We start from the raw sequence: 12,112 nt of genomic DNA, 5'->3' as shown, positions 1-12,112 counted from the left end.
TATATAGATATATATATGTCGATATATGTGTGTATCGATTTTATTTTATTTTTACTGTCGGAAAAGGAGAAACGGGATGTTTAAAAAAAGTACTTGAAGATTCTGTCTCCTAATAAAGAGACGGTAAATCATAAGAGAGAGGATGACTGCATTATAATTTCGGTCAACCACCGATAAGAAAACGATTCCACGAGAATCTAAAGTGAAAAAGCTTACGGCACCTGGTATTCCCAGGCGGTCTCCCATCCAAGTACTAACCAGGCCCACCCCTGCTTAGCTTTCGAGATTGGGCGAGATCGGGCGTTCTCAGGGTAGTATGGCCGTAAGCTGCATGGTTACCTGAAAAGTAACATTTTATATTTAAAAAATATCATATTTCGCTTAAAAATACCACACAATAATGTGCAATAATTACGAATCATTTAAAAATCCATACCTTTGTATCCTTAGCCTCGAGCCAATTAAAAGCACTGATGTGATAAAATTGTGACGTATCACGTGATACTCATATATATATATATATATATATATATATATATATATATATATATATATATATATATATATATATATATATATATTTATATATGTATATATATAGATATATATATGTCGATATATGTGTGTATCGATTTTATTTTATTTTTACTGTCGGAAAAGGAGAAACGGGATGTTTAAAAAAAGTACTTGAAGATTCTGTCTCCTAATAAAGAGACGGTAAATCATAAGAGAGAGGATGACTGCATTATAATTTCGGTCAACCACCGATAAGAAAACGATTCCACGAGAATCTAAAGTGAAAAAGCTAACGGCACCTGGTATTCCCAGGCGGTCTCCCATCCAAGTACTAACCAGGCCCGGCCCTGCTTAGCTTCCGAGATCTGGCGTTCTCAGGGTAGTATGGCCGCAAGCCACATGCTTACCTGAAAAAGCAACATTTTATATTTAAAAAATATCATATTTCGCTTAAAAATATCTCGATCGGATCGCGTCATCTTTATTCTCCAATTGTTGGCTGGTCTATTTTGGATTTTTTGTGTGTGGATGATGCGAACTTTGAGGTCCACACAATAATGTGCAATAATTACGTAATCATTTAAAAATCCATACCTTCGTATCCTTAGCCTTGAGCCAATTAAAAGCACTGATGTGATAAAATTGTGACGTATCACGTGATACTAATATATCTATATATATATATATATATCTATATATATATATATATAGATATATAGATATATGTGTGTATAGATTTTTTTTTTTTTTTTTTACTGTCGGAAAAGGAGAAACGGGATGTTTAAAAAAGGTACGTGAAGATTCTGTCTCCTAATAAAGAGACGGTAAGTCATAAGAGAGAGAATGACTGCATTATAATTTAGGTCAACCACCGATAAGAAAACGATTCCACGAGAATCTAAAGTGAAAAAGCTTACAGCACCTGGTATTCCCAGGCGGTCTTCCATCCAAGTGCCAACCAGGCCCACCCCTGCTTAGCTTCCGAGATCAGATGAGATCGGGCGTTCTCAGGGTAGTATGGCCGTAAGCCACATGGTTACCTGAAAAGCAACATTTTATATTTAAAAAATATCATATTTCGCTTAAAAATATTTCCAGCGGATCGCGTCATCTTTATTCTCCAATTGTTGGCTGGTCTATTTTGGATTTTTTTTGTGTGGATGATGCGAACTCATTCTCAACACTACAAATGTGTGATCAGATCATAGATTTTGAAAAGTAAACACACAAGAGAATTTGAGAACTTGCACGCTGCCAAAACTCAGACAAGAGCATGCAAAATCCTTTTGGACCCTCCAGATCCTGGTCACCAACTCTTCAGAAACATAATCATCTTTATTTGCCATGAATTTCCAAAAAACACACAAGGAATTTGTCTCTGGTAGTTGGAGCCGCTCTAGTACGACAACAGACAGTCAATTGACAGAGAACACTTTTGAGACATAAACACATTGACAAAAAACAGTCACTGAGCAATTAAGGGTTGCTAGTTATCTGGTAATGCCAGTAAAAAATTGTTTTACAATTGTGCAAAAAGATGCAGAGTCCTCTCGCATTTAGAGCAGTTCGAAAGACTAATATTGCAATAGTCCGGTGAAATGACCATTGTGCAAAGGGCGCCGAGACTTCAAGCGAGTCGGGCGATAATCTGGGTCAATGTTTGTTTTGCAAATGTTTGCAATTGGAGCAGATGTTACGAGCATGAGTGGCCAGTATTGGTCAACAACAGATATGCAAATAGTGCAGCGTGGCGAGACTACTACAGTGAGTGCACGAGTAATATATAATTGTCTTCTTCCAGCTCCTTCCCCCAGGTAAGTGCTCTCGAACAATGCAAACTAAAACTAGCAGACATTCCAACACCTACCTCCCGCTTGCCGTTAACTTCTTCAACAGTTCACTTCCAATTGCATTGTAACATGCTGCCAATTTGTCTTGAGATTGTTGTCCCATCTCTGTCGGGCCAATTATACATTGTTCGTGCATTCACTGTAGTAGTCTCGCCACTCTGCACAATTTGCATATCTGTTGTTGACCAATACTGGCCACTCATGTGCTTGAGAAGTCTCTGCGCGTTTTGCACAATTGTCACTGTACCAGATTATTGCTCAAATTGCTCTAAATTGCGAGAGGACTCAGCATCATTTGCACAATTGTCAAAAAAATAACACAAAATTTGCATCGACATGACCACATTACCGGTAACCTTTCATTGCTCAGTGACTCTCCGTACTTTGGTCTAATGTGATTATGTCTCCAAAGTATTTTCTGTCAAATGGCTTTCCGTTGTCACACGTGAGGGGCTCCAACTGCCGGAGAAAAATTCCTTGTATGTTTCTGACATACTCGGCAAATAAAGAGGATTCTGATTTTGATTCTGCTGGTTCTGATTGAATTTACTCTATCTCATCTACTCCTACTAAAATGCAGCCCTATGGGGGCGTTGGAAAGTCAGCTACTGTGGGTCAAAGTCAAAGGAGGTGGAAATCGGGTTCTTCGGCAGAAAGAGAATCAGAATCAGAATCAGAATCAGAATCAGAATCAGAATCATCTTTATTTGCCAAGTATGTCCAAAACACACAAGGAATTTGTCTCCGGTTGTTGTTAGCCGCTCTAGTACAACAGACAGTCAATTTACAGAACACTTTGTAGACATAAAGACATTGACAAAAAACAATTGTGCAAAAAGATGCAGTCCTCTTGCACTTAGAGCAGTTCGAATGAGTAATATTGCAATAATCCGGTGCAATGACCATTGTGCAAAGGGCGCCGAGACTTCAAGGAGTGTATGCGGTTTAAAGTGACGAGTAGTGCGATCATCTGGGACAATGTTGGTTGTGCAAATGTTACAGATACTCCTCAATCAGTGTGCAAATGGAGCAGATGCTACTCTGCCATGAGTGGTCAGTATATGCAAATAGTGCAGCGTGGCGAGACAACTACAGTGAGTGCACGAGTAATACATAATTGGCCCCACAGAAATGTGACAACGAACTCAAGTCAAAAAATTGCCAGCTTATTGTAATGGAATTATAGGTTAGGTGTTTAAGAAGTTGATCGCAAGAGGGAAAAAGCTGTTGGAATGTCTACTAGTTCTAGTTTGCATTGATCGGTAGCGCCTACCTGAGGGAAGGAGCTGGAAGAGCTGGTGACCGGGGTGCGGAGGGTCCGAGAGGATTTTGCACGCCCTTGTCTTCGTTCTGGCAGCGTGCAAGTCCTCAATGGTGGGTAGGGGGGTACCGACAATACTTTCAGCAGTTTTGATTGTCCGTTGCAGTCGGAGTTTGTCCTTTTTTGTAGCAGCACCAAACCAGACTGTGATGGAAGAACACAGGACTGATTCGATGACCGCTGTGTAGAACTATCTCAGCAGCTCCTGTGCCAGGCCATGCTTTCTCAGAAGCCGCAGGAAGTACATCCTCTGCTGGGCCTTTTTGAGGACGGAGTTGATGTTGGTCGCCCACTTCAGGTCCTGAGAGATTGTAAATCCCAGGAACTTGAAGGTTTCGACGGTTGACACAAGGCAGCTGGACAACGTGAGGGGCAGCTGTGGCGAAGGATGCCTCCTGAAGTCCACGATCATCTCTACAGTCTTGAGCGTGTTCAGCTCCAGGTTGTGTCGGCCGCACCACAGCTCCAGCTGCTCCGCTTCCTGTCAATATGCAGACTCGTCACCGTCCTTGATAAGGCCGATGACAGTGGTGTCATCTGCAAACTTCAGGAGTTTGACAGTCGGGTTCGCTGAGGTGCAGTCGTTCATGTAGAGAGAGAAGAGCAGCGGAGAGAGGACACAACCTTGGGGCGCCCCAGTGCTGATGCAGCGTGTGGATGAGGTGGCCTCCCCCAGCCTGAACTGCTGTGTCCTGGCCGTCAGAAAGCTGTAAATCCACTGGCAGATGGCAGGTGAGACGCTGAGCTGGAGAAGCTTGGTTGAAAGGAGTTCAGGGATGATGGTGTTGAACGCTGAGCTGAAATCCACGAACAGGATCCTCGCGTAGGACCCTGCACTGTCGAGGTGTTCTAGGATGAAGTGCAGTCCATGTTGACTACATCATCCGCAGACCTGTTCGCATGGTAGGCAAACTGCAGGGGGTCCAGCAGGGGACATGTGACACTCTTGAGGTGGTCCAGCACGAGACATTCAAAGGACTTCATGACCACAGATGTCAAAGCGACAGGCCTGTCGTCATTGAGACCAGAGATTGCAGGTTTCTTGGGGACTGGAATGATGGTGGAGCGTTTGAAGCAGGATGGAACTTCGCACATTTCCAAAGATCTGTTGAAGATCTGAGTGAAGAATGGGAGCGAGCTGGTCCGCGCAGACTTTGAGGCAGGATGGCGACACATGGTCCGGGCCTGCCGCTTTGTTAATCTTCTGTTGTTTGAAGATGCGTCTCACATCCTGTTCATGGATGGTTAACGCAGAAGTCAAAGGTGTAGTTGTGGTCGCGGGTGCGGCCGGGTGGGTGTGTGGTGTGAAACTGTCCTTTTCAAATCTGCAGTAGAAGGTATTCAAGTCGTTAGCTAGTGTGCTATTGTTCTCAGCTTGGGGGGATCGTCGCTTGTAATTAGTCAGCGATTGGAATGCATGCCAGACTGATTTAGAGTCGTTTGCGCTAAACTGTTTTTCCAACTTTGCTGCATAGATCCTCTTTGCAATGTTAATTTCTTTAGTAAGCTGGTTTCTAGCTCAATTATACAGGGCCCTGTCCCCGCTCTGATATGCGTCCTCCTTAGCTTGGCGAAGCTGCTTAAGTTTAGCAGTGAACCACGGCTTGTTGTTGTTGAATGTGCGAAATGATTTTGTTGGTACACAAACCTCTTCACAGAAACTGATATAGGATGTGACAGTGTCCGTATATTCATCCAGGCTGCCAGCTGAATTTTCAAAGACACTCCAGTCTGTGCAGTCTAAACAGCTTTGAAGTTCCATCTTGGCTTCATTGGTCCACTTTTTGACTGTTTTCACTGTAGGCTTCGCGCATTTAAGTTCTTGCCTGTATGTCGGTATAAAGTGAATTAAGCAGTGATCAGACGAGCCCAGGGCTGCACGAGGTATAGCACGGTATGCGTTTTTACCGTTGTGTAGCAGTGGTCTAAAGTATTATTTTCCCTGGTAGGACAGTCGATGTGCTGCTTGTATTTAGGGAGTTCGTGGTTGAGTTTAGCTTTGTTAAAGTCCCCGAGAATAATGAGGGGTGAGTCCGGGTGTTTTTTTTCAACTTCGTTGACTTGTTCGGCGAGCGTTAGCAATGCGGCATTCGTGTTAGCTTGAGGCGTAATATAGACTCCAGCCAGTATGAACGATGCAAACTCACGTGGCGAGTAGAATGGTTTACAGTTTAAGAATAGCGACTCCAAATGCGGGCTGCAGTGTGTGCTGAGCACCGTGACGTCCGTACAGCATTTTTCGTTGATATGGAGGCATATCCCGCCGCCCTTTGTTTTCCCCAATGATTCCATGTCGTGGTCCGCTCGATGAATGTTGAAGCCGGGAAGCATGACGGCGCCATCGGGTACAGCGTCGCAAAGCCAGGTCTCCGTGAAGCACATGGCCGCGGAACGTCCGAAGTCTTTACTGGTCTTTAACAGAAGATGAAGCTCGTCCATTTTGTTGGGTAGGGAGCGTACATTCGCGAGGTGGATCGACAGGAACGCCAATCTGTGTCCTCTCTTGCGGAGTTTCACCTAAATGCCGGCTCGTTTCCCTCTGTGGCGCTTCTTCCGTCTCCATGCGCCGAAAACCACTGACGCCGCTCCGGTGAGTAACCCGGGGAAAAAACCGAGCGGATATTCGAAAGTTGGTGACAGAAAGTCCGGAGTAGCCTCCTTGATGGTTAGCAGGTCTCCCCTTGTGTAAGTGAGTCGTGTAAGGTCTCCAAAGACGGACGAAAAACACAAAAACAAAGACAATACTATAGAGCGCTATACTCGAGAGCGCGTTACCGAGGCGACCACACTGGTAGGCGCCATCTTGCACATATCCAGGTTGTGTCAGCCGCACCACAGCTCCAGCCGCTCCGCTTCCTGTCGATATGCAGACTCGTCACCGTCTTTGATGAGGCCGATGACAGTGGTGTCATCTGCAAACTTCAGGAGTTTGACAGCCCGGTGCGCTGAGGTGCAGTCGTTCATTAGAGAGAGAAGAGCAGTGGAGAGAGGACACAACCTTGGGGCGCCCCAGTGCTGATGCTGCGCGTGGATGAGGTGGCCTCCCCCAGCCTGACCTGCTGTGTCCTGCCCGTCAGAAAGCTGTAAATCCACTGGCAGATGGCAGGTGAGACACTGAGCTGGAGAAGCTTGGATGAAAGGAGTTCAGGGAAGATGGTGTTGAACGCTGAGCTGAAGTCCACGAACAGGATCCTCGCGTACGTCCCTACACTGTCGAGGTGTTCTAGGATGAAGTGCAGTCCCATGTTGTCTGCTTCATCCGCAGACCTGTTCGCTTGGTAGGCAAACTGCAGGGTATCCGCAGGGGACCTGTGACACTCTTGAGGTGGTCCAGCACGAGACGTTCAAAGGACTTCATAACCACAGATGTCAAGCGACAGGCCTGTAGTCATTTAGACCCAAGATTGCAGGTTTCTTGGGGACTGGAATGATGGTGGAGCGTTTGAAATGTTACTGAGATGTTACTTCGCACATTTCCAAAGATCTGTTAAAGATCTGAGTGAAGACTGGCGCGATCTGTTCCGCACAGACTTTGAGGCAGGATGGGGACATATGGTCTGGGCCTGCCGCTTTGTGAATCTTTTGTTGTTTGAAGATGCGCCTCACATCCTGTTCGCGGATGGTTAACGCAGAAGTCGGTGGTTTGATAGGGATCGGTGTTGCGGCTGGGTGGGTGTGGGCTGTGAAAGTGTCCTTTCCAAATCTGCAGTAGAAGGTATTCAAGTCGTTGGCTAGTGTGCTATTGTTCTCAGCTTGGGGGGATCGTCGCTTGTAATTAGTCAGTGATTGGAATGCATGCCAGACTGATTTAGAGTCCTTCGCGCGAAACTGTTTTTCCAACTTTGCTGCATAGTTGCTCTTTGCAATGTTAATTTCTTTAGTCAGCTGGTTTCTAGCTCGATTATTCAGGGCCCTGTCCCCGCTCTGATATGCGTCCTCCTTAGCTTGGCGAAGCTGCTTAAGTTTGGCAGTTAACCACGGCTTGTTGTTGTTGAAAGTGCGAAATGACTTTGATGGTACATTCTTCGCGCATTTAAGTTCTTACCTGTACGTCGGTATTAAGTGAATTAAGCAGTGATCAGACGAGCCCAGGGCGGCACGAGGTATAGCACGGTATGTGTCTTTTAGCGTAGTATAGCAGTGGTCTAAAATTTTATTTTCCCTGGTAGGACAGTCGATGTGCTGCTTGTATTTAGGGAGTTCGTGGTTGAGTTTAGCTTTGCTAAAGTCCCTGAGAATAATGAAGGGTGAGTCCGGGTGTTTTTTTTTTTCAATTTCGTTGACTTGTTCGGCGAGCGTTAGCAGTGCGGCGTTCGTGTTAGCCTGAGGCGGAATATAGGCGCCAGCCAGACTGAATGATGCGAACTCACGCGGCGAGTAGAATGGATTACAGTTCAAAAACAGCGACTCCAAATGCGGGCTGCAGTGTGTGTTGAGCTCCGTGACGTCCATTCATCATTTTTGATTGATATCGAAGCATATCCCGCCGCCTTTAGTTTTCCCCGATGATTCCATGACGGCGCCATCGGGTACAGCGTCGCAATGCCAGGTTTCCGTAAAGCACATGGCGGCGGAACGTCTGAAGTCTTTACTGGTCTTCATCAGGAGATGAAGCTCGTCCATTTTGTTGGGTAGGGAGCATACATTCGCGAGGTGGATTGACGGGAGCGTCAATCTGTATCCTCTCATGCACAGTTTCACCTGGATGCCGGCTCGCTTCCCTCTGTGGCGTCGCCTCCGCCTCCATGCGCTGAAGACCGCGGACATCGCTCCGGTGAATAACTCGAGGAAAAAACTGAGCGGATTTGCGAAAGTTGATGAAAGAAAGCCTCCTTGATGGTTAGCAAGTCTCCCCTTGTGTAAGTGAGTCGTGTAATGTCTCCAAAGACGAACGAAAAACACAAAAACAAAAGCAATACTCGAGAGCGCGAAACCGAGGCGACCACATTGATAGACACATCATGAATCGGGAAAGACCAAATGACCAAGATTTGATGGAAGTAGTCCTACATAGTTTTCATCGGGAAAGACCAAATGTGTCTTGTAACCTGATCCAGCCATGAGACAACCCGAACAGCCCTGTTGCTGGCGGCTGCCTGATATTTGTGAGACGGTAAAAGAGTACATAACAACTACAATGACTTGAGAGCAGAGTGGCGCAGCGGAAGTGTGCTGGGCCCATAAACCAGAAAACCTTCCTCTGCTATCTGAAGGTTGTTCTCTGTTATCGTATGTCTGGTCATAGGATGTTGTGGAACAGCTATCATTTAACGTCTTACTGTGCAATTAAGACTTGTCAACTCATTGGCTGAGGCCCACGGGTCGTGACCCTTCATCAATTCATTTCTTACTGAAAAAAACAAAATCCCACAAAGAAGAGCCCCACCAAAACTAAAGACCACAAGAACTAAACTCCCAGTCGGGTAATCGAAACCCGGTCTTCCACATGACATTCGGAGATACTGTCCACTATACTAATGAGGAGTCTCTTGCCCTACCTCGACCAAGTGTCAAGCACACGTCAATGAACCTGAACGCATCGGCAATGCCAGCAAGCGAGGCGGTTGGCTGTTCCTGCTAACACAAAAGCAACCATTTCAGTCGTGTAGTGATTGTTACGTTCACCAAACACTGCGTAAGGTCCCTCTTTGGAAACGAGGCTGATGGGCTTTTTTGTTTTCCCACAAAGAAGAGCCCCACGAAAAGCTGAAAATCACAGGAGGTCAACTCCTTGTCGGGGAATCGAACCCCAGTCTCCTGCGTGACAGGCAGAGCTACTGTCCACTAAACTCACGAGGAGTTTTTGCCCTACCTAGGAGGAGTTTTTTTTTTTTTTTCACGAGGAGTTTTTGCCCCACCAAAAGCGAAAGAGCACATGAACTCAACTCCCTGTCCGGTCCACTATCCTAACAAGGAGTCTATTACCTTATATTCACTGATTGTCGAGCACGTCACTGCACCTGAACGCATCGGCAATGCCAGCGAGGTGGTTTGCTGGTCCTGCTAACATATAGCACGAGAGCAATTCAGGGATACTTACATATTATTTGATGTGAACAAATGAGCGGGATTACTTTGATAAAAGAAAGCGTTAACCCTCCAAGTCTGTGTGTGTGTAATTTATGGCATTTTCTTACATGGATTGCCTTTGTGTGTTAAGAACATAACTCTTGTTATGGTTGTTATTGTTTTGTTATGACTAGCAGCAGCATCAGGGGTTGAGGTCACGAGCAGAGGGGTTATTGAGTGACTGGGTGACCCCATGGTGGGAGTGAAGAGGTGGTGCTGGTCTTGGAGAACATGGAGGAGGAGGAAGAGGTGGTGCTCTTATTGGGGGAGAAGGAAGAGAATTGAACAGGAAGCAGCAATAACCCGACCGGAAGAGATGCCGTGTGTAAGGCTGCCGTACTGGGTAGGCAATTGTATTACGCAGTGTAGACAGCAAAAATTATGAAATCACGGTGACCGCTCATTAGAAGTTTTTTTTTCCATACGCAATATGTTGGAAATTTTCTGGATGAAGATCAAAGCCCATATGGTGGAATAAAGGGATCGTTCCCAAACACGGAGTCAAACCCAGGCCTCATGGGTGAAATTCAGGAATCCTGACCACTTGGCCATCTGGGACATGCCTTCGTTGTGTTTTTTCCCCCAAGGTCAATCTCAAGTTTTCTGCATGAACAGCCAAATTGGTGGAATCCTGGTTAGGGTCACAGGGTGCTGGAGCCTATCCCTGCTGACTTCAGACGAAAGGCGGACGACACCCTGAACTGGTCACCAGTCAGTCGGAGGGCACATCTATATAAATATATATATATATATATATATATATATATATATATATATATATATATATATATATATATAACAGACAACCATTCGCACGCACATTCACACCATCACAGTGTGAGCTGAACCCACGCTGGGCCATCAGTAACTTGGTGGAACACTGGGTAAAAAATACTCTCATACCGGGAGTCGGACCTGGTTCCCTGGGTGATCCATGCCATAATACTGAAACTGAGGTAGTTATCATACGAGGTGACAAAGTCTCAATGGTAGAGATCAGAAGCGATTCAAGGAACATTCCCAAAATGGTAGTCAAACCCGGGCTGCCAGGGTGAAAACCAGGAATCCTGACCACAAGACCATATAGTGGTGTGACTTCAACTTTTTATTTAAAAAATTCTTCACTTTCTTTCAAGCCCAATTTTTCATAAGACCATGAGGCCAAAACAAAAGAATTCAGGTTACGTTCCCATACCGCGAGTAGGAGACCAGTGAAAACCTTCCAATCCTGTTGGTGTCTCTACCACTTATTCGTTCCAAAATTCTAATTATTTTTTTCAACTGCAAAGTATTGGAATTTTTTTGCATGAAGATCAAAGCCCGAATGGTGGAATTTAGGGGGCATTCCCATACCAGGAGTCAAAACCAGGACACCTGGGTGAAAAGCACAAATACTGACCGCTTACCCATATGGGACAGTCCTTTGTTTTTCTTTCCAAAATATTGAATGTTTCCCCAAACGAACCCTTAGATTTATTTATTTATTTTATTTCTTGCATGTTCAAGCCAAATTGGTGGAATTCAGGGTCAACAAATGTTCTTGTACTGGGAGTCGGGCCTGGCTGCAGATTCATGCCATACTTGAACTCGTGGAATGTTACCATACTGGGTGTCAATTAACATCAAAATGGGAGAGTTGGGGAGAGATTCAGGGCACATTCCCATCCCGGGAGTCAAACCAGGGCCACCGGGGTGAGAAACACAATTCCAAACCGTAAGACTATATGGGATTCATGTAACTGTTTCCTCAACTTTTTAAAAAAAAATTCAGTACTTTCTTTCAAGCAGGATTTTTTTTTTTTTCGCAAGACAATCGGGCCAAAACAAAGTAATTCAGGATACATACCAGGAGTAGGAGACCAGTGAAAACCACTAACCTTGCCACGAGAACATAGGGAACACATGGACTCGCTGGTCTTGCTTCAACTTAGTCTTTTTTAAATTCTGTATTTTCAAATTTTGAAGTTTTCATCAAATCAGGCCAAAATGAAAGCATTCAGGGGATGTTCCCATACCAGGAGTCAAACCCGGGCTGTCTGGGTGAAAACCAAGGGTGACGACCAAAAAAATACAACCCCAATTCCAATGAAGTTGTGTTAAACATAAATAAAAACAGATTACAATGATTTGCAAATCATGTTCGACCTACATATAATTGATTACAATACAAAGATAAGATATTCAAACTGATAAACTTTATTGTTTTTAGCAAATAATCATTACCATCTTTGGATCTAATGATAAAATATAAGGAATACATGTATATTTCAAGATGAAGATTGATTATATTTGAGGACGTTTAACCCTTTAATGGCCATTATAGGCTTACATAACATAACTCCATAGTTTTTTATTA

At 44.8% G+C, this 12,112-nt stretch overlaps 2 non-coding genes and 1 pseudogene across 2 annotated transcripts; all 3 read right to left on the bottom strand.

Annotated features, from left to right (window-relative positions):
• Nucleotides 1–209: 209 nt before the first annotated feature.
• On the bottom strand, nt 210–328 carry LOC133398927 (5S ribosomal RNA). Its single transcript, XR_009768132.1, has one exon. It is a non-coding gene; the product is annotated as a 5S ribosomal RNA (ribosomal RNA).
• A 475-nt stretch (nt 329–803) lies between these two features.
• On the bottom strand, nt 804–912 carry LOC133398929 (5S ribosomal RNA; annotated as a pseudogene).
• Nucleotides 913–1,426: 514 nt separating this feature from the next.
• LOC133398928 (5S ribosomal RNA) lies at nt 1,427–1,545 on the bottom strand. Its single transcript, XR_009768133.1, has one exon. It is a non-coding gene; the product is annotated as a 5S ribosomal RNA (ribosomal RNA).
• Nucleotides 1,546–12,112: the final 10,567 nt, after the last annotated feature.

This window comes from Phycodurus eques, unplaced genomic scaffold (assembly GCF_024500275.1).
Source record: "Phycodurus eques isolate BA_2022a unplaced genomic scaffold, UOR_Pequ_1.1 contig_565, whole genome shotgun sequence".
Taxonomy (NCBI): Eukaryota; Metazoa; Chordata; class Actinopteri; order Syngnathiformes; family Syngnathidae; genus Phycodurus; species Phycodurus eques.
This window is presented reverse-complemented; position numbering and strand designations above follow the sequence as displayed.